This window comes from Papaver somniferum, chromosome 5 (assembly GCF_003573695.1).
Source record: "Papaver somniferum cultivar HN1 chromosome 5, ASM357369v1, whole genome shotgun sequence".
Lineage (NCBI taxonomy): Eukaryota > Viridiplantae > Streptophyta > Magnoliopsida > Ranunculales > Papaveraceae > Papaver > Papaver somniferum.
Window position 1 is genome coordinate 138,689,024 of NC_039362.1, and position 6,000 is coordinate 138,695,023.

Sequence of the window (6,000 nt, forward strand, 5' to 3'; positions counted from 1 at the left end):
AACACTGGAGGAGGTCAAATTATGCTGCACACAGTCGTCAAGGTATTTGTTTAACACAATACCGACTAACATACTGTCAGCAGTGTCGTAATTTTTTACCCTGCCGACTTTATGATTTTTGTAACACAGAAGAAGGTGTTTTCTGCTGCATATAGTCAACACGGTATGTGTTCATTAAAATGCCGACTGTTATGCAATCGGCAAGGTCTTAATTTTATTACCTTGCCGATCCTGGTAACTGCACCAATTCTGATATCGGGCGCCCATGGGCTCCTTCGGACCTGGGCGGTACACAGCAGGCTGCAGGATTCCGGGCATTTCGTATACCCCTACGCTGGAGCGTAATGGACGGCAATACTTTTTTTTGGGACGTGCTACACTCCTCCCTTACCACTTTAAAGTGAGGTTTATCACCGGGATGCGTCACTTCTTGGACATAACCCACTTGTCGCAATACCCGGTATGGATCGTACATTGAAAACCCTTGGGGGTAAAAAAAGGGACCGTAGTAGAATGCAACATCATCTCTCCTTACGATTATACCTTCATTTCTAGCATCTCGATACGGATCAAATATTACCTCATCCGCAGTCAATTTGTCCAAGGAGACTCGCATGTTGATAAGCTGTTGTAGCATATCATTATCCTGAGCACCAGTAAAACTGTATCGTTGTCCTCTTGGAAGGTGACTCGCAAGCTTAGTGTTCACTTTGACATGGGGGTTGGATTTCACCAAAGGGAAATGCTCATATATCCAAACCTATGCAAACACAAAGCTTAGTAATAATCTTATCTTATAAGCATTTTGCAAATATAAACGATTTAGACAATGGAATTACCTGGAAGAGACATAGATTTCCGTTAACTTGCTTAGTTATTTCCCTTGAAGCATTTGTCAACTCTGCATTCAATAAGGAAACCACTGCAGTACCCCAATAATACATATGCATCTCATGAAAGGGATGCAATAATTGAAGATACTTGTCGTCGACCAAGCTTCCTGAACTGTCGGGGAAGATACAGTTTCCCAAAATGTATAGCAAATAAGCTTACGAAATGGCATTGATTTGCACCATGTATACACTTCTTTCCTTATCAAAGATTTTCTGGGTCTAAGAGTATGTGTCCCTTAACATCTTCAGACTTAACTTCCTGCTTCTATAACCATCCTTCTTCACAAACAAAGACTCTGACTGCTTTTCTCCAAACCGAACAAGGTCTTGGTCAATTTGAAGATATTCTCCCAAGGAATGTCATCTTCTTAGACATATTGGAGTGATTTTCCTTCAACCTCGAGGCCTAGAATTTGATGAGCATCATCGGGAGTTACCGCCATCTCAACGAATGGGAATAACATTATTTAGTCTCTCCGTAGAACCTCTCACAGAATACAGATACGGTAACTCTGTCATACTCAACAATAGAACTCTCCACCACATGCCACAACCCGGAGTTCTTGACAATCGGTTGCACCTCGGCACATTCCCATTCAATTGGCCATTTCTTCATCATAGTGTTTGAAGCTTGTCTCCTCAAAAGACGGATGGCACACTTGTGATCCTAAATACCAAAAACACAAAATTAAAAGAAATACAAACACTTGAAGCAAATTTAAGATAGATAGATACACTTAAATAAAAACAAATCACATTCTAGAATCGGGCCAATATTAACATTAGTACCAATCAATCGTAGCCTAAAAAACAAACTTTAAAATGACAATTTGTTTAGCCCAGAACTGATCAATATGAAGAAGACAAATCTCAATGACTAAGTTTTATTTTTAAAATTATTTCAAATATGAGTTTCTCTGTGAAACAAAATATATGTAGCTTTTTATTGCTCCCATCTTTGATGTATCTGGTAATTATGTATTCGATTTTATAATATTAACACAATCAAAATGTTTCTTTCAAAAAAAAAAAAAGAAATTAAATAAATAAATAAATTAACCATTAGCATAAATAAGCAGACGAAAAGGTCTTTAAAATTACTTCTTAAATAATGACCCTTTTTTTTGTCTTCAATGATATACCTCGAATAAAACGTATAGCCTCAAACTAGTCGGGGTTGTTTAGCGTATTTTTGGCTTGATATAAATCCTGACGAGATTGGGGTATACCCAGATTAATTGAGGTATACCCAGATTAATTGGGGTACCCAAATTTAAGTGGACTCTTTTTAAGGTCTAAGGAGGTATCCTAATAGATGAAGTTACAAAATTACCCTTTCCCATTATAATTCTTATTACCCCTGATCAGTTATCATTTTCATTTCATCTTCTCCTCTTCTTCTTCTCCTCCTCTACCTTACCGGATTCTCCATCCGCCACCATTGAAAACTCGTCGTAACCGTCGATTCGAAAATTTCGATTAATCTTCAAACATGGAGGAACGTTCGAAGGCTACTTGTACAAAACAAACTCACAGAAAACCTAATCGAGGAGACCCTGGAATTGGAAACATAGTTCAATACAAATGGAAGAAAAAAACCGTTGACAGAGAAGAAATCAACTCCGCCCAAACCGAAGAAATGACACAATTAAGAAAGTAAGGGCATACTTAAACTCACTTCAGTACTTCAATTTTATGTTTGCATTTCAGAAAAATCAAATTTGTGAATCCGCAGTTCCTTAGCCGGCAGGGTCTCGGATTCACGACCATGCCGACTTTTCATATTTAGCGTTAGTCGGCAAGCTCTTAGGTTGAATATCATGTCGGTTGTGTAATATCTGTAACTGCTTTTTACAGGGTGGGCAAGGTATTCAACCGTAATACTATGCCGACGATATACGTTTCTTATAGTCGTTGGATTATAAATTTTTACCCTGTCGACGATATTGCTTTGAAAAATGTTGGTGTCTCCCGATGCCATAAGTTATAAGGTCGGCATGGTATTTGAATACCACCCTGTCGGCTGCATTTTATCCGGCGTTGTATGGATTACAGACCCTGCCGACTAATTGTGTGAAAAATCCTTATATTTACTGTGTTCAAAGTTTTTACAAGCCGGCATGGTAGTTGAATATGACCATGCCGACTAATGTTTAGCCGGCATAGATTTATACTTATAGACCCTGTCGACTATTGTTTAGTCGGTATAAATTATAGTTGTCGACCCTGCCGACTATATATCGATTTTTTTTAATTGTTCTTGTTTAGGCTGCAAAAGGGAAAGAAGAAAGCTATTACTCATCCTTCAAGACCTCCTCGCGTTGATGACAAACGCTTGACTGCAACGCATCGAGGGGCATTCATTGAGCCAGGAATGCTCATGATCCGTGAACGGAATGATTCCCAACCACCATCAGAACCAAGTTATTCAAATGAAACTCCAGATGAGGACCAATCAATTCCATCTGGTAGAAGAGGTAATGATCATGGTGGTGTTGAAAGACCTCCGGCTGCTAGAGGAGATGACGAGCATGATGATGATGATCAAGACATGTCACCTATTGGAGGAGGTAATGGTGATGGTGATAACAATGATGGAGATAAAGATAAAGATATACAAGATGAAATTGTTGAAGAGGAAGAGGATAAAAAAAAGGAAGAAGAATAAGGTGGAGAAAAAATAAGTAATGATTAACAAACTGAAGCTGCAATTACAACCGCTACCGGAAGATCTAAGAGGGTTATCACTAAACCGAATAATTCCCACATGCTTCCCTCTCACTTGAAGGTCACACTTAAACCTAGTCAGCTTCCATTAGGGATCCCGAAACATGGTGTACATGTTCTTTTTGGATACAAAGATACATGGGCATGTGAAATCCATTATGCTATCGTAATAAAACTCTTTTAACAATCGGTTAATACATCAACTCAAAATCGACCAATAAAAACATGCATGTCCATCGATTCTTGGTTGACATTCTTACAAAAAAAAAAAAAAAAAAAATCAAAAAGCTTCATGTTTCAGTGATCAATTAATGTACCGTTCCCTAAAAGCAGATAAAGACCTGTAACACTACATAACAATTATGTAAGCCTCCTTGATAAAAATTCTTAAATTTGCTGATTAAAAGAAAAAATAATAATTTACCGAAGTATTATGAGTTGGCTAATGCATGCGTATCGGGTAACCAGTGATTGCGATCCTTTAGCATCCCCACCAAAATAAACAAAAATTTATTTTCGTAAGAAAGTTGGGAAATTCCGTATCGTCTGTCACGCACTTAAAAGAAGAAACAAACTTGTGTTTGCCTTGTTAGATGCCTATGGTGGCACCTGTTCAAGTGTCATAATTGCTGAGATGCTGGTTATAAGAAGAACCAAAGAGCATTCCACGGCACCTCGACATGAATGCCAAGGGGACCGAACTGAGCAGTCGAATTCTACCTCAAACCAAACAAGCCCGGAATAGGTAATTGAATCCATATTAATATCCTTCTTTCCTGCTACGTACCATGTGAAAGGAATCGGACCTTAGCGTAGGTCATGAGGTGACACATTTCTAGAACGTTGGAAAATCTTCTTCTCCTCTCGAACCATTCTCATAAGAGTAGTCTTAATCTCAGAGAGTTTCACTGAAATTGTGTCCATTAATGCATTGCCTTCAGGACGTCACGGAGTTTGTATTACTGCAATGTTACACTTCATGTTGACACCCATTTTTGTTTTTATCATTACTTGAAAACAAGTCCACATAAGATCAACCAATTACAAGGCACCACATTACTTCCATTGACAAAGATGCGTACCGAAAATTGACTCGCCCTTTTAACGTCACTTAAGAAGTTTAATCATAGAAGCAAACCCCGAGTAAGTACGAAGGGAACAAATCCGGATTTCATTTTCGAACCCTAAACAACCACTACTGATACTGTGAGCACACAAACCACGAGGGGTCCGAACGCTCACAATCAATCATTATCATCTAAAGAAATTATGATGATGGTACCCGGGTGTTGATTCATCGGCTCAAAACCTTCGGGTTTATCATGGCCTCATCCAACATCTCCATGCGTGGCGTTTGTGCATGGGGTATAAGTATTAAGGAAAACAAAACATACAAGTAAACATGCACGGAGCTAAATGAATGTAAAGTGCTGAAATGTAAATAAGACCAAGGTTTACGTGGTTCAGCACTAAGGCCTACATCCACGGGGTTTGTTGTTTTACTATGCTCTTCACGGTTACACGAATAGTTGAATGACTTTTGGGGTTTACATGTTTCTTTCCTCTAAGGGATTAACTTACCTTTACTATTTCTCTCTCTCTCTCTCCTTCCCCTATCCAATCTTTTTCGATCCCCCTCCCTCTTAGTGGAGATTGGGTATTTATAAGGTTAGAACGTGGGCCCCATCTCTGAAGACCGTTGGAACCTTATCTTCTTGTGTCCCTGCGTCCATCACGCGGAGGTCTGCGTTTGCCCCTTGATCCCGCAGAGGCATCCTCGCTCGTTCCACAGGTTGGTCGACACGTACACTGCTCAGAGTGTTTAATGCGGGTAGTTGAGGGGTCTGCTCGTGTCAGACAAGTGTCTTCTGCCCCTGTCAGTCCGTGTCAACTAACTTTCTCTCCACCGTTGATCTTAGCTCCTCTTTTGGGGATGAGATAAAGTAACTCCTCGGGGTTTATTGGGTGTTTCGTGATGCATCATGTTTTGATGTTTTGGCCTGCATGCTTTCCACGTACCTTTTTATATACACGTGTCTGATAGTGAGATATATGTGTACACAATTTGCCCCTTTTCTTCGGGCTTGAATGACTAGTGGGTGCCTTGAAGAAAAACTATCGTCGCATATTCTTCTCACTCCTAATAACTTCTCCTAGATACTTGGGCACGTCTTTTATTCGTGCATTAACTGCTTATGTAACGGGCAACGTTTCCTTCCTCCCTTAATTTCCTTCTCTTTCTTTCGGTATTTTAAGGATAGAAAGAGAATAATTTCATTCTTCCTAAACATTCTCAGTTTCATTCTTTTTCAGCCTTTTTAATTTTCTGTCTGTCTTCATTGAACCTGTGACTTAAATTCTCTGTCAGTCGTCATTGCAC